General features: G+C 40.0%; 1 long non-coding RNA gene and 2 pseudogenes across 1 annotated transcript; 1 reads left to right on the top strand and 2 right to left on the bottom strand.

Annotated features, from left to right (window-relative positions):
* LOC102883536 lies at positions 1–19666 on the bottom strand. Its single transcript, XR_439091.3, has 3 exons — positions 19210–19666; positions 1055–1131; positions 1–111 (listed from the first exon to the last, which is right to left on the bottom strand). It is a non-coding gene; the product is annotated as an uncharacterized LOC102883536 (long non-coding RNA).
* LOC112475441 lies at positions 11298–11424 on the bottom strand (annotated as a pseudogene).
* LOC102883281 lies at positions 15152–17335 on the top strand (annotated as a pseudogene).
* Positions 19667–20692: the final 1026 nt, after the last annotated feature.

A 20692-nucleotide genomic window follows, 5' to 3' on the forward strand; every position in this document is an offset into this window, starting at 1 on the left:
TCCTGCTGAGCATGAGGGGCCCACATCATGGCCACATGGCCTCATGGCCCGGCTTAGGTAAGATGCCACACACCTCCAGTAGCAGCAGCTGCATCCTTCAAGTCTGTTGGCCTGAAGGGGAGAAAAACAATTGGGAATGTTACAGCCCCGGGGGGACAAATACAATGCTACAGTCGTCCTCAGGTGAGAGATACAGTTCCACTTTAGTATTTCTTGGGTGGCCAGTCTTGGTCATCATTTGGGGCCCTGGGAGAAAAACACCAGATTCCTGGAGTGTTTTCAGTGGGTTTCCTGCTGCTCTTATGCTACCAAAGCTGGCTGCACAGAGGACTGGGACTTTATGGCTCCACCACTGTGCATCTGCTCGCCTGCTGCCACTCTCTCACTCAGAGAGCTACTGCCTCTTCAAAAAAAAAATCTCACCATCCATGACTTTACATGAGTGGCTTCCTGCCCTCACCTAACACTGGTGTAGCTAGGAAAAAGGAAAGTATGGGGGTGGCAGAGAAACCAGCCAATTACATCCAGCTCCCTAACCAATTCTGAAAGGTCAAAGACCATTTGAGAAACATGTTTTCATCTCCTGCTCCCTGACCAACCCCCAGTTACCTACGGTATGGTCTTACGTGTAACGAGTTCAGATGCGAGCAGAGAATTCCCCTGCTGACCTCAAGTTCATTCTGGAGCTGGGGCAGTAAGTGCATCTCTTCAAGAATCTTGCCAACTGTATAGACTTAAATTCCCTCCCATGTGTTGTGAGAAATAGGAGAAACAAAATGGAAGTAGATACCAACATTATTTTTAGTGACATTATTTTAAAATGAGTTTCTCGCAGCCACAGTGGGTCTGGAGAGGTCAAGGAGGAGGATATAGAGGCAAGAAGAAAAGGACAGAAGTTCTCTTTGCTCTTAATTCTCGGCTTCAGTCTGGGTCGATCCCAGGGATGGAAAACCTATCTCATGCGTTTCCTCAGTCAATGTTTCCTCTAACGTAAAATCTCTGAACTAGCCTGTAGTTTCGGGTCCTAAACAGTCAGTTCAGCATGGCCACTTACTTTCTAAATCAAATGCACAAAATATTCTCCCGTTTTCACGATTGCAGGGAACAATGCGACTGCTTTCATGACAGCATCTGGGGGGAAAAAACAAGACCCTCCTATAAGAAGTCATTCATTTTGGATAATTCTGAATGAAATTCTGGCCTCTTCATCAAGTATTTTCAGAATAGGTAGAGGGAAGGAAGTAGCAGATAATTCTTATGTTTAAGTTACATTTAAAATACAAACTTCAATGGGGAGAGGACCTTGTATTTTGGTAAGAGAATAATGGCCAAGGAAGATCCACAATTCCTGTTTACAGCTACAGGAATTGTTGGTGTTGTCTACCAACAAAAAGCCTGTAGAAGCCACATGACATCGCCCTCTTCCTGCAAAGGCTGAGTACAAAACCCAGACTCGTCATTGCTAATACTCAAAATGACACTGGGCTAAAACAGCGTTAAGTGCTACAACTAGATTTTGATGCCAGTAACCTCAAATTAAGGTGACCAAAAAAACCCAAAAAAACAAAAAACAAAAAACCTCCACCCAGTCCAAACTCTGGAAATACTGTACAGGGGACAATTACATTCTGTGCAATAATGATAGAGAAGCACACACAAAAGGAAGAGTCGAATCCTGCCAGTGACTTTATAAGACCCCACATGAGAGTTTGTGCTGTGTACACTCAACAGATTCCCAGTCCCAGCTCATTTAGTCCTCTTTCCAGAATCCACATCTTGCCCCCCTGATACAATACAACGGACACACCGAAGTGACGAGAGAAAAGGGCTAAGGAAATGAAATTTCAGGCTGGCACGCTCTGAAAAATACCCCGCTTGTGGTTCCCATTTGCATCCTGCTATCTCAGACCCTCACGTCTTATAAGTGCTGCTCCCTGAAGCCCCTTCCTTCTCTTTCATCAGACTTAATACCAGCTCGAATACCACCTTCTTTAGGTGGCCTTCCTGGACTCCTTGGTCCAAACAGGATGCCTCATCTCTGTGCATGCCACCATCATTGTTTCTATTACACTGAGCTTTAATTATGGACTACTCATCTGACTAGGACCAAGGAACGCATTTTCCTCCGGCCGATGTCTCCAGTAAAGGGTGCGGCACACAATAAGTACTCAATATTCTGTTGAATGAATAAACTGAAAAAGTACAGTAAATGAAAGAGACACACACTACTGCTAGTTTGGGCACCTAACGAATGCCAAGTACCATGCTAGGCATTTTGCCTGTATTATCTCTTCAATCCTCACAAAAACCTCACATTCATTTTATTGAAGATGAACCCAAGACTCAGAAAAGCTAAGTAACTCTTCTATAATTAAACAACCAATAAGGAGTGGTGCCTAGATTAAAATTTGGGTTTGCCTAACTCCACACTGCCTCTTAAACAGGAATGAAACACACACCTGGGCACTATCCCCTCCATTATCCCTAAGCTCCTGGTATAAGACAAAAGCCAGGTTGGAAACATTTGTCCACTGTTTACAACAAGCCCCTTTGTGGGTGAAATGTCCAAGAGCATGCCACTACATTCTTATCAGCACCACCGCCCATCACACTTTCCCTTGAAGCCACAGGTGCCCACTAAACACCACGCTTCCTTCTGCACATCCTGCTCAATGTCTGCCTCTGAATTCTAGCATATGAATCCTCGGTGCCAACAACATTGAACGCAAGTAGCTTGGCATCTAGCTGACTTGACTTGCCATGCAAATGAGGAAGAGGGAGGCAAAGCTGTGGGTGGCCTGCTTCCAAGCAGAATGTGAAACAGCCCAGCGGGGCTAGTGCCAAAGTAAAGTGGCCATTTCCTATTCCTTGTTTCCTCTCAGAATCCCCATGATGTGTAGGATGGCAACTTGGAAAAGGGCCACATGTCTTCCCAGAGAAGCGTATCTAGAAACAGGGGCCAAGTGGGTAAGAAGATATTTCTATAACTCTTTTTCTGGGAAATAACTCCACAGCTAGTTAAGAGACACCTAGGGTTGGCTAAGATGGCTATGTCAGGAACTGCCAGGCAAGGACAAACCCATCATGTCAGATATTCTGTAGAAGGTAGCTTCAAAAACATGCAGTAAACAGTATCACTCACTCATAACAGTATCACATACAAATGCTCCGACCTGTTATCACTGTTTTTGGTTCAGAAATAAGGGTCTGGGGTAGACAAGGAAACAATGGTTACTAAAAGCAACTTTCTTCTTTTTTCTTGCAGAGATTCCTGATGAAATCAAGACTCCAAGTGATGGAAAAGCAGAGACCCAGCTAGAACATCCAGGCAGCCCGAGTCCTGGGCCCCCTGACTGCTACACAGGTCACTTTTCTTGTGTGCTGCCCTCAACAGCATACCGCTCAAATGCCAAGAAACGGCCCCATCGCCTTACAGGAATTCAGAGTGACAGACTTTAAAAAGCTTTGGAAGGCCCAAAATATAAGAAATAGAGAAAGTGAGAAAATAGTTTTAAAATCCAACACACTAATAATAGTGGTTTCTGCCATAAGTCAAGTCCAGATGGACAAATAATATCTGGCATCCAGACTCTACAGACAGCATACACTCAGAAGGCAGTTTTTCTGCAAGGTCATAAAGCCTGTCCCCTGTAGTATCCTCGGGGCCCCTGACACTATGTCTGCAAGACCCTTCTCTCAGCTTCCTTAAAATGTCTAAATGCACTGTGAAGATACAAACTTGCTCGGTTTGTCTGTGTGTGTGCCTTTAGAATCCAAAACACAGGTTGCCCATCTCCCAGGAAATGTTTCAGAATAAGACAATGAAAGAAAAAGAACAAGGAGAAAAAGTGTTTATACATGCAGAAGGCCTCACACAGGCCACTAATGGAGGCTTGTTTCAAAAACACCCAATCTAAGTAAATCTAAACCTATAGTAATTGGTGATTATGTAAATTAAAAGCATTCACAAGTTCCATTATTTTCATTCAGTTTACATACATTTTTTAGCCACATATAGCTACTACTTAAAGATAAGCAAAGGCATTTCATACCTACTCTCTCTAAGTCCAAAGGATACATCATCAGTTGACTCTCCAATCAACAGCTTAAAAGGAACTTAATATTTTTAGGAGCAAAGAAACTGACTTCATCTGGAAAATATTTTGAGTAATCTAACTTATTTTAAAGAACTACTAATTTTACACCTTTCTTGGTACCACACATTATTACTCAGGAACAGGAAGCCTTAAGGGGCAAACAGGGAGTATAAAAGTTCAAGTTCAGAAGAAACAAGCCTGTTTCTGGCTTGTTTCCTCAAACTCCAAACAGAAAAATGCCCAGCTGAAAAGAAAGGTTAGTTGAGGGCAGAGCAGCTGACAAAAGAGTTCTTGGGAAGAAAAGTTCCTCTGAAAACAACTCTCAGGACATTTTTTTATATGTTTATGGAAAAACAAAGATCTGGAAGAATATAAACCAAACTATTAGGGTGGTTATCTTGAGGATAAGGGTGGGATAAAGGATTGGGCAGTGGAGGGGAGTGGGCCACTTTTCCAGTTTACTTCATAGGCATCTGTATTGTTAGATCTTTCAAAACAAACAACCAACCAACCACATATTACTTGTGAAGTTTTCCAAGAGTCTCCGGGGCACTACCACTACTCCCAGCCATGCTGCATCAGCAGCTACCACCCCTTGGAAACTCAAGTTAAGCAGAGCTCTGATGAATAGTGAATCCATTTGATGCTGAAACAACACAGCTGGAATGTTTGGGAAAAGATTAGAGAGGAAGTATCATAACCCCTACTGTGTAGAAGTGAGATCAAATTAGAAAATTTACATAAAGCACCCGTATGTAGCCCACACTAAACATTCAAGGATGATAGTTTTCACACTTAGTATTATGGGCACCAAATGATGTGACCTCCTCTTCAGCCCTTTTCTCAAGCTGCAATGATGGGGGAAAAACACATGGAGCAGGCAATGATTATTCCACCACAGAATTTCAGCTAGTACAAGTAATGCTCTTTCATAAAAAGACATAACTGTCTTGTCATTTGGGGCTTTTGTGATAGATATATCACCAGTAACTAGATTTTTCATTCAGCTGCAGGTATGACTTGGCACTAAAAAGCAACCAAAAAGTGCTTTGGGACAAACTAGAAGACCCTTGCTTCTGGGTCTTCTTATATTTTTATAACTAGATGTTGGGGATTTCTGAAAACACTAGGTGAACAGATAAAAAGTGAATGTTACTCACCTAGTGCCTAGATCCTGGTTCCCACATATCATTTGTCAATAAAAAGAACCAAGAAACTAGAGTTCCTGAAAAACGGCTGAGGCAGGAAAAACATCACAAGAGCCTGGAACAGTTGTTAAAAGTAAGAAAATACTCAAAATTTGACAGGGACGTGTCATAAGATCACAGAAACAGCTAACATCATACTTAATAGTGAAACACTAGATGATTTCCCTCTACAATTAGGAACAAGGCAAGGATGCCCACTCTCCTCATTGCTATTCAGCACTGTACTGGAAATTCTAACCAGTGCAATAAGGCAAGAAAAAGAAATTAAAGGCACGTAGATTGCAAAAGAAGAAGTAAAATTATAATTTACTTGCAGGAGACATGATTGTGTACATAGAAAATCCTAAGAAATCTACACAAAACCTACTAGAATAAGCAAGTTGAATAAGATTGTAGGATACAAGATCAATAAGCAAAAATAGATTTTCTTTCTACATATTAACAACAAATAAGTAAAATGAAATAAAACAAACAATTCTATTCACAATAGCAACAAAAAGAATAAAATACGAATAAATTTAAGAAGTACACTAAATATTACAAAACTCTGCTGAGAGAAACTAAAGACCTAAACAAATGATATAACATGTTCATGAATTGGAAAATCAATATTGTTAAGATGGGAATTCTTCCCAAATTGATCTATGAAGTAAATGCAATTCCTATCAAAATTCCAGTGGGCTTTTCTATAGAAATTGACAAGCTAATCCTAAAATTTATATGGAATGGAAAAGAACAGAATGACCAAAACGATTTTCAAAAAAAAATTAACAAAGTTGGAGAACTTATACTACCTGATTTCAAAACTTAAAATAAGGCTACAATAGCCATAGATAATATGGTACTGATATAGAAAAGACATGTAGATCAACAGAACCCAATACAGTCTAGAAATAAACCCTTACATTTATGGTCAATTACAGGCACACCTCATTTTATTGTGCTTCACAGATGTTGCATTTTTTACAAATTGAAAGCAAAAACCCTCCACCAGCAAAAAGATTACGACTCATTTTATTGTAGTGGTCTGGAATCGAACCCACAATACCTGCAAGATATGCCTATAATTTTCACCAAAGCTGCCTAGGCAATTTAATGAGGAAAACGATAGTCTGTAACAAATTATGTTGGAACAACTGGATTTCTATGTACAAAAAAATGAACTTAGACCCTTAACTTATACCATAAATTAACTCAGAAAGGATTAGAGAGCTAAATGTAAGAACTAAAACGATAAAACTGCTGGCAGAAAACAAAGAAGAAACTTTTTATTTCTTGGGCTAGGCAAAGATGTATGAGATATGATACCAAAAGCATGACTGATGAGAGGAAAAACTGATAACAGTCTATCTGTTAGCTGGGCTATATCACAATTAAAAACTTAGAAAAACACCTCTGAGGAGATGAAAAAAGAAATCCACAAACTGGGAGAAAATATTTGCAAATATAAAGGACTTATATCCAAAATATACAAAGGACTCTTACAGCTTAATAAGAAGATGAAAATCAACCCACTTTTTAAAAGATACTAACAGGCAATTTTAAAAATGAGCAAAACATCTGAATAAATACTTCACTAAAGAAGATGTACAAAATCTAATAAACACATAAAAAGATGATCAATATCATTAGTCATCAGGGAAATGAAAATTAAAACTACAATGAGGTACTATTATGTACCCACTAGAATGATTATAATCAAATAGATTGATGATACTAAGTGTTGGCCAGAATATGGAAAAATTGGAAGTTTCATACATTGCTGATGGGAAGGTAAAATGGTCCAGCCACTTTGAAAAATTGTTTGGCAGTTTCTTTAAAAGTCTAATATAAAACAGACATTTTTCCAAAGAGGATATACAGATGGCCAATAGACATAAAAAGATGCTCAATGTCACTAATCACCAGAGAAATACAAATTAAAACCACAATGAGATATCACCTCACACTTGTGAGAATAGCTATTGTTAATAAGTCAACAAACAAGTATTGGCGAGGATATGGAGAAAAGGGAACCCTTGTGCACGGCTGGTAGGATTGCAAATTGGTATAGCCACTACAAAAAACAGTTTGGAAGTGCCTCCAAAAATTAAAAATAGAACTACCTTATGACGCAGCAATTCTACTTCTGGGTACTTGTCTGAAGAAATCCAAAACACTAACTCGAAAAGATTTATGCACCCCTATGTTCACTGCAGCACTATTTACAATAGCCAAGATATGAAAGCAACCTGTGTCCATCAATAGACAATTGGATAAAGAAGATGAGGCGCACACACACACAATGGAATATTACTCAGCCATAAAAAATGAAATCTTACCATTTGCAACAAAACGGATGGACCTAGAGGGTATCATGTTAAGTGAAATAAGTCAGGCAGAGAAAGACAAATACCATATAATCTCACTTATATGTGGAATCTAAAAACAAGAAACAAAATAAACAAACAAGAGAAACAGACTCAAAGATACAGAGAACAAACTGATGGTTAGCAGAGGGGCAAGGGGTTGGGGGACTGGGTGAAAAAGGTGAAAAGATTAAGAAGTACAGGTTGGTTGTAATGAAATAGTCAAGGGGATATAAGGTAAAGCATGGAGAATGTAGTCAGTAATATTGTAATAAGTATACATAATGCTAGGTGGGGGTACTAGACTAATCAGAGGCATCATTCCGTAAATTATAAAAATGTCTAACCGCTATGCTAATATGGCTTGAAACTAATATAAAATAATATTAAATGTTAATTGTAATTGAAAAATAAAAATAATAAAAATAAAAGTATGAGGTAAAGGTTTTTTTAAAAAGTTTAATATATAATGACCCAGCAATTCCACTCTTAGGTATCTACCCAAGATAAATAAAAGCATATGTCCACACGAAGACTTATACACAAATGTTCATAGCAGCATTTATCATAATAAGCAAAAACTAGAAACAATTCAAATGTTCATCAACTGGTAAAGGAATAAACATAATATGATATAAACACATAATGGAATGCTACTCAGCAATAAAAAACAGTGAACTACTGATACATGCAACAACCTGGATTAACTCAAAAACATTATGCTAAGGAAAAAGAACCAGACCCAAAAGAGTACATTGTATGATTCCATTTTTACAAAATTTCTAGGAAAAACAAAGTTAGAGAGATAGAAAGTAGATCAGTGATTGCCTGAGACTAAGGGTAGGAACAAGGAATGACTATAAATAGGGATGAGGAAACTTCCTGAGGTAATATAAGTGTTCTAAAACCAGACTGTGGTGACGGTTGCACAACTGTTCAAATTCACTAAAAGCCATCGAACTCTACTTTTATACTGGGTCAGTCAATTGTATGGTATATAAATTATACCTCAATTAAAATGTTAATAGTGGAAGGGAAAAAAAGGACAGAGAAGTCAGCTTAAAGAGGCTCCTTCTTACCACATCTAGGACAATACGAGCAGCAAAGCAAATGAGTTATCAGATTAAAGAATCCATGAATCCACAGTAATATAAATGAATAAAAGAATCAATGAATGGGGAGAAGGAACTCTTCCTTACCATAGAATTCCAACTAATAAAAATAGAAAATCACCATTGGCAACCACTACAGTGGATCCTAAAATTGGTGGGTCAAAGATTGTTGGGAAATAGGATAATTATATTGTCTTTAAATATCTCTCCACCAGATATTTAGTAATTACAAAGGGAAGAAGCAAAACTTTACAATGGAGAAAACTGACAGACACCACCCTAATCAAGTCGTCATGGTTACCATCATCAGAAATAGAATAAAATGACATCATGTGCCTCATGATATGATGTGCTACTGAAGGACACATCATAACTTCTGTGTTTTCCTGCCAAAAATGCATCATCTTGAAGACATGAAAAAGTATCAGACAAGGCCACATTGAAGGCCATTCTACAGAATAACTGGTCTGTACTCTTCAAATGTGTCAAACTCATCAAAGACAAAGAGAGCCTGAGGAACTGTTCAGATTAAAGGAGACCTAAGACAAGACAACTGAATACAGCATGTGAGCCTGATACTGACAAACAGACAACTGACAATATTTGAATAAAGAAGATCAGGTAACAGCATTATAGAATGTGGTATTATATCAATGTTAATTTTCTGATTTTGATTATACTATGTCAATGTAAAAGAACAGCCTTGATTTAGGAAAACTTTTAGGAAATTTTTAGAAAATATTCAGATGTAAAGGGGCATCATGTCTGCAACTTACTCTCAAATATTTCAAAAAACAGTTCATAGTACACATATGAACGAATAATAAAGCAAATGTGGTAAAATATTAGCATTTGATAAATCTGAGTTAAAGTAAATAAAAATTCTTCATACTATTTTTACAACCTTTTTGCAAGTCTAAAATCATTTCAAAATGAAAAAGTCATTACTATTTTAAGGGAAGCCTGGTTTTCCTCAGACCAGAAGGCAGGCAGCACATCTTTGACTTCAACTTTCTTGAAAATTAGATTGGCTGGAATGAATTTTACCAGTGAATGAGTCAAGCCAATAAAATAAAACTCACTCCTTGCTCCACTGCCTGAAGCAGGCTTGACTGGGGGATCTACTTGTGATTCTAAAGTACACGAACTGAGGTCACAAACCTTAGGAAGAATCCAAGTCTTTTCAATGTCGTCACTGGTGGTGGCCTCCTTAAGATGAACTAGCCACCCAGCGCCCTCCACTCTAAACTGCCAGAGAATTTGCTAACTTTGGGTTAAGGGGTAGTTTAAGAAAGAAGGCCGCATACCAGGGCCTGGCAGGTGAAGTTTAATAGCACTTTCTCTGAAGCCCATCAACACACAATGTTGGGGGAGGGCTCCAATATGTTGTTTAAACTTGATTCTATGTGAAAACCTCACTGCTCAAAAAACACAAAGTCCTAGTCTTGCCTTCAGCTGAGAAAAACAGGAACCTGGAGGCTGAGATCAGGACTGCAGGGATAGAGTCAGGGAACAAATGGACAATGTGGGAAGCTCAAAGTTCTCTATGACCACTGTTATTCAAGAAAGGAACAATCTTTTAATTTCCTTGAAATTAGATAGAAATGTCAGATTCTAATGAAAAGTCATGCTAAAGGTAGTGGGAGGAGAACTAACAGAAATAATCAATCACATTCCTCAATTAAACTTTGATGTCAATTAATCTTTTAGAGGCAGGAACAGGAAATAAACTGCAATTGCACAAAGAAGACTTCATAAAATATGTATATATGTGTAATATGTTATATCTATCTCCAGGCAGAAGGAGCTAAGTCCCTGGGACAGGTGTTTATGCAACAAAGAAACTCCTAACATACCCTGTGGTAATGATTTCACCCTGACCTCAGCAGATCCTCACTTTCACTCACTCAATCCATCAGTAAGTCCTTCCTGCTCCAAACATATGTCCTTGAATCCATCGTTATTACCTTACTCCAAGTTACCATCACCTCTCACCTGCTGGTTTCCCTGCTTCTACTCTTAACCCTTCTTATAATCTATTCTCTGGACAGTGGCCATGGTGCTCTTTTTAAAAAGTAGCTTAAAGGCCATCTGATGGCTCCAAGGCCTGTGTGATCTGACTCCTGACTTTCCCTCAGACCTTATCAGAGCTACTCTTCCCCCTCACCAGGCCTGTTCCCCCGGGTTCCCAGGGTCTTTGCTGTTCCCTCTAAAACACCGAGATGGCTAAATGGCCAGCTCAGATCCTTCACTCAGTATTCAGCTAATATCATCACCTCAAAGAGCCTGTCTACCCTAATACTGTACCACCCCTAATCATTCCCTATCATATTACCTTGTTCTAGTCACTGTTTCATTCTTCCACAATCTAAAATTATCATATATTAGTATTTCCTTATATCTGCCTAAAGAAACCTTGGAAGGATAAACAGAAACTGATTTTTTATAAAAGGTTACCAATGGGGTGTGAGATTTATCTGTGTATACCTTGTCCTATCATATTTTTTTAATCTTTTTTTTTTTTTAAAAAAAAACCTAGAGCACCCGGTCTTCCTAGGTGGTCTCCCATCCAAGTATCCAAGTTCTAACCAGGCCTGACCCTGCTTAGCTTCCGAGATCAGACGAGATCAGGAGTGTTCAGGGTGGCATGGCCGTAGACTTTGTCCTATTATTTTAATTTCTGAATTATATAAATGAATCACTTAGTCAGAAACCTTATTAGTTATACTTTAAAACAAAAACTTTCATTATTTAAACATTCTTTTGCTATTTGTCTATCTTCTCTTCTAGAATGAAAGCTCTATAAGAACTGGAAATGTAATCAGGGTTCTTTAAATATCTGCTGAATAAACAAATGTCTTTGTCCTATTATTTTAATTTCTGAATTATATAAATGAATCACTTAGTCAGAAACCTTATTAGTTATACTTTAAAACAAAAACTTTCATTATTTAAACATTCTTTTGCTATTTGTCTATCTTCTCTTCTAGAATGAAAGCTCTATAAGAACTGGAAATGTAATCAGGGTTCTTTAAATATCTGCTGAATAAACAAATGTGTCTACAACAGGTATGACCAGCCAAGCCACAAGATGGTCCTCTTCAGATTAAACAGGTGCTCCTCTTCTATGACCATCTCCCGTCGCTACTTCTTTCTCAGTGCATAACCTCTGCCACAGCCACACCCAACGCATTCAATAATATACCTTCTCCTCCTCCTGAGGCCCCCTCCAAAATTCTCCACAGCATCTCTTTTATCTTCTCCACATCAAACCAATCTGCTCCCACAATTTCAGCTATTATCTGCAGGAGAACAGTCAGTTTTCAGATCTGACCTCTTTCTAGCTTCATGTCCTCATCACTGACTGTCTTCTCCTCCTTTTCCACATGCATGCCCAACCACTTCAGTTCAGCGTGTCAAACTAGGGGCACTTCTGACTTTTCGATTTCTTTTGGTGGAAACGTCTTTCTCTCAGTCACCTCACCTAAAAGGAAAACTTATGTCAGTTCTGCCTTCTTTCTTTCCCTTATTCCCCAAAGCCAAAGCAGTCAAACCTATGCGATTCTTTCTTCACAGCATGCTTCCTCTTATTTCCACCACTTCCCCCGATCTGGACTATTGTAACAGTATCCAGACTGAAGTCTGTCTCCAGGGTCTGCCCCTTTTAATTCCATCCTGTGCCTGTCTTAACACTAAACTCCTGGAATAAACCTTTCAAACCTGTCTGCAGGCCTCTACTCCACTAAGCCTCTTCCTTCTGAAACTTCACTATATTTTACTTACCTTTTTTTCCCAAGCCCAACTTAAGCCCCAGTCTCTCCATGAATATCTGCTGTGTATTTATTCCTCTAATTTGCCACTCTGCAAAGGCTATCTTTTACCACAGTTCTCCTTTCGCCTGGATATGCCTCATAAGCTCTACAATGGTTTTCAGAGAAAAGCCCTGCGTATCTGTAACAGACAAATGCAGAACTAACCTGGCAGAAGCGGGGAGATCACTGCCCTAGTTTGGCTTCCTCCTCAGCAAAGCTGCCCAACTCTTCTCCCCCAACAACTTCATGGGAGCACTAAGCTTTAAAAAACAATGAACTTGGGAGTGATGGATATGTTCCCTGTCAGTTATACCTCCACAAAGCTGTTGAAAACTAAAAAATAAAAAACAAATTTAAAAAATATTGACTAAATGGACAAGAAAGGAAGGTAAAGAACTGCAGAGCATTCTAGAGGTAAACAAAATGGCCTCAAATGTTCCTTTCTTTCAATTTGCATGGCTGGCTCAGCCCAAACCCTACTTCCCTCTACCTGCCTCATCAAGTGCAGGACGGTCACAGCAGACTCCTGATAGATGACCCTGGCTTCAGCCTCTCCCCTTCGAAAACATCCAGTCTCAGGAATCTCAACATTCTGCCTTGTCATCTTTATACAGCATTCAGAAACTGCCTATCTCATTCTGCTTCCACTCTTTGTATTTTTGCCTCGTTTCCTCTTTAAGTAAGAGTGAATGAGCAGCCTAGACTTGAAAACCTATGGCTGTTGTCTCAAACCATCAAGTCTTCATTCAGAGGCCGGGCCCAGACCAACTTGGACAAGGTATTTTTGTCTAGAGAAAGCAATTATTCATTACCCACTGATTATATTACTCTCTTCTATTACAGGATGTGTGTGACTCTTGGGATCTGCAGTTTCTTTTTCTTCCTCCATCTCGGTGTTTCTCTCAGTCACCAGGGGGAACTCAGGACTTTAGAAATACTTCAGAGTCTACGAAGGAACAATGAACTTCTTAAAGTCCTACTGGAAAGGTCACTACTCCAGCCCTAATGAGAAGGAAAGGTCAGTAGCACAAGTTAAGATAGGTAGCTCTTGTAGAACACAGCTCAGTCCTGTAAAAGGAGCTGGCAAATCTGAGGGAAAAATAAAGGTCATACCAGCTAGAGCTGAAGGAGGTAAATCTACAAATTACTGAGAAGTGAAAAACAATTGAAAGCTTAACATAATTAGGTGACTAGCTCTCCTGAAGCTCTGACCTTTATCAGCTTCAGAAAGGACCTTCTTTCCTCCTCCTGAGGTGAGTTCTAGAGCAATGGTCCTCACAGTAAAGACCACAGAACCTGCGAGAACCCTGAGACCCTTGCAGGGGTTCCACTACGTGAAACTATTTTCATAACGAAACTAAGATATGGTTTGCCTTTTTTTTTTTTACTGTGGTGCCTTTCCAATGATGGTGCGAAAGCAATGATGGGTTAAAATGCTGGTGCCTGAGCAGGTATCAGAAAATGGCACCAAGTCAGATCCTTTACCACCATGCACTTCTTAGCCACACAGTCAAAGAATAAATGCCAGCTTTACTTAAGAATGTCCTTGATGACGCAGTAAAAATTATATTAAGTCTCTAGCCTCAAGTGTATCTTTTTAATATTCACTGTTATAAGACGAGAAATACATATAAAACACTTATGTGGCATACAGATGATGGATGTCTCTAAGTAAAGCACTGTATGATTATCTGAATTGCAAAGTTTTTCTGTGAAAAACCATGTTTACTTGAAAGAATGGCAAACAAGTGAGATGGGTTAGTGAGACTTTGGTATTTGGCTGACATTTTCTAGGGGAAAAAAAAAATACAAAGCCTGTCACTTCAAAGAAAACAACTGACAGTGTTTGCTGCCAATGATGAAATTTGAGCTTCCTAGAGAAAATTAGAATTTTGGCAAGTCTTTATGTGCCACCTTGAGCTTGACAGCTTCCCAATACTTAACCATTTTCCTAATGACAGTGTGGTGATAATATATGATTTTTTGATACTGTATAATAAAAGATGGCAAAATTCAGAAGATCTGTACAACTCAGTGAACCAGTATTTTCCAAATAACTATTACACAATGTTACAGAAATCATGCATGGGCAAAAGATCCTGTTAAAGTGAGAAACAGACCAACAGACTGTAATAAAACAAAGTATGAAAAGTTCAATGATATCATTTCAGATTCCACATGGCAACTAACCTTCACAAAACCACCCTTTGTTAACTTCTGTGTAGTACCAAAGAATACCCACAGTTACCTAAAAAGGGTGTAGAAATACTCCTCCCTTTTCTAACTAAATATCTGTGTGAGGATGAGTTTTCTTCATAATTCAACCAAACAGCACATCACAACCAACTGAACGCAGAAAGAGATATCAAAATCCAGCTATCAAGCCAGACATTAAAGAGATTTGCAAAAACAATGCCAACACTTCTCACTAATCTTTCTGAAACAAAAGCACTTTCATTTAAAAAATGCTACTTATGTTAACTTGTACTGGATTTATTATTATTCCGAAATGAATTACTATTTCAATTTCTAATTGGTAAATATCTATATCTATTTTTCCATCTATATCTATCTATATCTATATCGTCACACTAAAAAATATATTGGAGGCTCCAAGAAGTGCATAGAAGAGTCCTGAGACCGAAAAGTCTGAGCACTTCCGGCCTAGAATACCACTGCCTGTACGTGACATCCATGAGGGCTCCTAAGGACAAGGTCTTTGTATTTCGGGACCTAAGAGAAATTAGTACTCTCAGTATTTGCTCCAAAATGCCAGTTCTGGCTTCCTAGTTCTTCCAGAAGAGGGTGAGAAGTTCAGGGCATTAGAGGAAAATTTTCTCTAACATTTCACTGACGGATCAAAGTATCTGATCCCATGCTAAAATCCAGGAAGCCTATGATCGGATAATTCTAAGGTCATACAGAAATCTAGTGGGAAAGCTAAACTCAACTCCAGATCATGAGTATCAGATACATCCTGAAGTTAATATTTCATCTAGATACAGTTTTCGGCAAGTGACTTTTCATTTACACACTCATTTTTGTATTTGGTTATAAATTCCCCGCCTTCTTCCATCCTCTTTCCTCTGCCAACTCTTTCAGTTAGTGTTCCTCTGAGCTCAGTCTTCTCACTTTGCCTGGCACATAGTAAGCACTCGATAAATGGCAGCTGCAATTATTATCACAAACTCTCCCACAGCAACCTGTTCCACCCCATGACTTCAATCACCTCTTACATTTTTAACTTTATATCATCACCCAGACCTCTGTCATGAGCTCCAAACATACAGAATGACCTACTGGGCCTTTCTACCTGGATGTGCTACAGGGACTTCAACTCAGCATGTCCAATGTTTAACTCCTTTATCTTCCTCCTCAAAGCTGCCCCTCCTGCTAGTAGTTCTTCCTGCATCACACTCACCAATAGTTCCTCCTGCATCAACAATCGCTAAAGTCTGAAACCTACAATCATTCCAGACTGTTCCTTGTTCCACTCTCCCTGCATCTACTCTGCCACCAGGTTATGTCCGTCCACTCTACCATCTTTAACATCTCTGAAAACCCTCTCCATTGTTACTGCAACCACCACAAATCCCTCATCATCTCTAGTCTAGTTTCTAGTTATCTTATTGGCTCCCTGCCTCTAAGCTAAAATCCTTCCTATTCAACTCACACACTGACACTACAATAATCTCAAACGCAAATCTGACGCTATTTTCCTAATTATCTTTCTGTGGTTTTCCTGCGGCATACTCTTCGAATGGTTTTACTCATGTATCCCCAAAAGAGTTTTTAAAAATATATATTCCTTGTAAATCTTAAAGTTGAATTCTAAAATTTTTTACCACAAGTTTAAACAAGTTTATTCTTTTGTTAAAAGCTCTTTCCGTGCCCAGCACAGCCATGGCTTGTCCATGGCTCGTGGTCCCAAGAAGCATCTGAAGTGGGTAGCAGCTCCCAAGCACTGGATGCTGGATAAACTGACGGGCGTGTTTGCTCCTCATCCATCTATCAGTTCCCATAAGCTGAAAGAGAGTCTCCCTCTCATCATTTTCCTAAGGAACAGTCTGAAGTATGCCCTGACAGGAGATGAAGTAAAGAAGATCTGCATGCAGAGGTTTATCAAGATCGATGGCCAGGTCCAGACTGACGTGACCTACCCTGCTGGCTTTATGGATGTCATCAGCATTGACAAGATCCGAGAGAATTACTGTCTTCTCTGTGACACCAAAGGTCACTTCACTGTTCGCGAGATTACAACTGAGGAGGCCAAGCACAAGTTGTGCAAAGTGAGAAAAATCTTTGTGGGCACAAAAGGAATCTCTCATCTGGTGACACAATGCTCGCACCATCTGCTACCCCAATCCCCTCATCAAAGTGAACGACATCATTCAGATTGATTTGGAGACTGGCAAAATTACTGACTTCATCAAGTTTGACACTGGTAACCTGTGTATGGTGACAGGAAGTGCTAACTTGGGAAGAATAGGTGTGATCACCAACAGAGAGAGACACCCTGGGTCTTGTGATGTGGTTCATGTGAAAGACGCCAATGGCAACAGCTTCGCCACCCGGCTCTCCAACATTTTTGTTATTGGCAAAGGCAACAATCAGGGGATTTCTCTTCCCTGCGGCAAAGGTATCCACCTCACCATTGCTAAAGACAGAGACAAGAGACTGGCAGCCAAACAGAGCAGCGGGTGAAGTGATCTCGAGGTGACATGATTGGAAAAGTCTTTGTGCCTAATTAAAACTAAATATAACACGATTAATGGCAAAAAAAAAAAAAAAAAAGAGGCAAAAAAAATACTAAACATTTTATAAAAAAGAACTAAGTTATGGATTAGCTGTAATTGGAATAAACATTTTAAAATAAGTTTTAAATATTTTATTGAATAGCACATACCTAAACTAAAAAAAAATTCTTTAAAAAATTTTATGCAAGTTTATCCAATATAGCTTGAAAAAAAAACCTGTGGTCCCAAAGAACATTCCAGACACATTTAACTGTTGTGTTCCCAACAAGGAACAAATGTGCCCTAAAAACAATTATTAGACAAGGAAAAATAGGAAGCCTTCTGGGTTTTCAAGGTAACTTCATTACCAAAGGAGGCCTCCCTGAAATCGGTATTTCCAAAATACTCCATTTGCAACAGAGGTTTTTGCACTTCGGACAAACACTACAGTAAAATTGGGAAGCTTGAGGGATATGACATTCTCACTACCACCCCTTTTTTTGGTAAGGTCAGTTTTAGAAGAGTTCATTAGGAACCTAAAGTTCTAGAAATTGGTTCTTCTAAAGCTTTGTGTGCAGGTACTACATATCCCTTGGAGGTCTTGGGCATTGATTATTCCAGCTTGGAAACCACAGCTCTAAAGGATACAGCTCTAACTCGTTAGCAAAATATCCAATGCCCTTTGTGATCTAATCTCTATTAATTTCCCTCTTCCTATTTGTCAATGGATGGTTCCCATCAAATCCAGCTCAGATATGTCAAACTGTTTCCAGTTCTCTTTTCAGGCCTTGATGGCATCTTCTCTAAAGCTACTTTGTATCTGGAATGTCCTCATCTCTTTGTTCCCAGAAAACATTTGATAATTTTTCAAGGTTCCATTCAGTCCAAAGGATAAGCAGCTGGAAACTAACTGAGTGCCAAAGGGGTGGTTCTTAGGCAAAGTGTCTCAGAAGTTATTGCAAGAAGTGAAAGATGGGATGAAACACTGCACCAAAGGGTCCCCAGCTGCTTGTTGATTGGCTAAATCAACAGGTGCTGAAGTTAAGGAAGATGTCATTTAAAATATCTTAGAGAGCAGAGATGACTCCATAAGGAAGGATTAAAACATTTCCTAGATCCAGAATAGGACTGTGGAGACCAAGGACTAGAGATAATAGTTTTTCAAGTGACTATGGGTTAAATAACTTTCTAATGTTCTATCAGAGCACACACCACATAGTATGACAAATGCTTGTTTACTTGATTAAAATTTCCCCTAGACTACAAGCTCCGTGAAGACCCTATCTTGATCACCACTGTATCCCCCCAGCGCCTTCCATAGTGCCCTGGTTCATTAAATATTTGTTGATGTTCATGAAAAATTGTTGAATGAGTAAATGAAGGAATGGACGGATGAATGGTTAAATTCCACAGGTTCTCAGGTACTGTTTGAATCTCTACAGTTTAGTATTTTTCTATAGATACTGAAGATGGGTGAGTAAAAAAAGGTATCCATGTTAAAGTCACCTATGAAGCCTGAGAGGAGCTTGGGCTCACACCCAAGGGAGAATTTAAACCCCAGAGAGGCGGGAAAGAGGCACTGAGGCCCAGTGCGAGGGGATGCTGCAGGGTTCGGGTACCCAGAGGCGGAGCCGACTAAGTTTACGAGCATAGCGAAGGGAAAAAAGGGTTCGGGAAGGGGGGCGCGGGGATGGGGGTGGGGCACGAAGTCCCGGCCGGGTGAAAAGCCGAGGCCCCCTGGCCTTCCAAAAAATCGAGAAGGTGAGGCCAGGAAGCCGGGCTGGAGCGGAAGCGGCTGGAGGGCTAGAGACCCGCGTGGATGGAGCGGGGCAGACGGAGGGGCGAGACAGCAGGGCTGGTAGAGAGTCTCTCCCCCAGCTCCGCGGTCACACTCACCTAGTGGACCCAGCTTCGCCCCGGCAAGGCGCCGGCTCCGCGTTGCTTCCTCCCTTTGGCCTGCTGGGCGAGTGGGCGGCCTCAGGCGCCCCTAGCAACCACGCACCGCCACGCGACCCGCGCTCTCAGCCGCCAGCGCCGATACTGCCTGCCACGCACTGCGCGCGCCCCCAGTGGACGGACTGAGGGCCTGGAAGGAGCGATCGCGGCGCTGGGGGTGCAGGCGCGCGGAGTCTCGGAGGGTTGTGGGCCTGGGAGGATAGGCAGTCACCGGCCTTGCGCACGCGCGGTCGCTTCAGAGAGGGTGGAACCCGGAGAGCGGAATTCTGGGAGATGTAGTGTGAGATTAAAGCCTAGAAGGGCTCCGTTTTGGTACTCCAGGACTCTACCCTGATTCTACCAACCCCCAAGGACTGTTTCGTTGGCCGTGCCTTAATTCGTTCTTCTAAAATCAAAGATATCGAGCTTTATTAAAGAATTTTCTTAGTAGTTCTTTCAAGTGAAAGCTTTTGTGTTTGACCCCAGGAAAGGAGAGATCGCCAAAGCTACTATGCTTCCCTTCAACCCCTTGCCCTAACTCCCACCCACCCAGCAGAGTACAACTACAACCACCTGCTTTATGGACTTCAAGCGTGAATTTTAGGGAACACTGATTCGTTATTTCCGCAGGCAAGACAGATCGTACCCCCTCAGTTTCAAATGTCCCTACACCTAATGGATTTGAAAATCTAAACAGAGCTGGAGAGTAAAAAGATCTTTTCTAGTCTACTATAAAAATAAAAGGGACAATGAAAGATGAAACTGCCCTAATGAAAACAATCTGGACCAGAGCAAGGATGCTTAATAAATAATTGATTTAGGCAACAGTCATTGATGGATGCTAAACCCATGAGAGGATTAATGGGGGAATTTTACACTGGAAGGCTGTCTGCCAGCACCTGTACATTTTAAGTAACCTTAGATCATTAAACGTGGGACAGTTATAAATTATGTCTTCTGATGTGATGCAACTTGAACTACAGTGTAATATTTAAGGTAGTAGTGTATTTTTGTCGGAAAAAAAAGTTGAATCTGAATCTAATTAAGATTTTGGCTCCAACTTCTAGTTTGTAGTAAATAAAGGAAACAAACAAAACCACAAAAAAGCAGACAAATCCAGAATGTGGGCCAATGTACAGATGACCTTGTTACTTCAACAATTTCAGAGTATAAAAAAATGATATGTTCTATAGGAGACAAGACATAATCAAATGCAACGAATGGGCTTTCTTTGGATCCAGATTCAAACAATTTGACTGTAAAAAGATATTTTTTGAGACAATTGAGAAATCTGAATATGCACTGGGGACATAAGAACATAGCCAATATTAAGAAATCATTTCGTTGTTGTAGTTCAATGAATGATGTCCCCACCCTCTACCCCCTAAGGTATATCCATGTTTAATTCCCATAACCTGTAAATATTACCTTATACTATGGCAAA

Source organism: Pteropus alecto, unplaced genomic scaffold (assembly GCF_000325575.1).
Source record: "Pteropus alecto unplaced genomic scaffold, ASM32557v1 scaffold110, whole genome shotgun sequence".
NCBI classification, from domain to species: domain Eukaryota; kingdom Metazoa; phylum Chordata; class Mammalia; order Chiroptera; family Pteropodidae; genus Pteropus; species Pteropus alecto.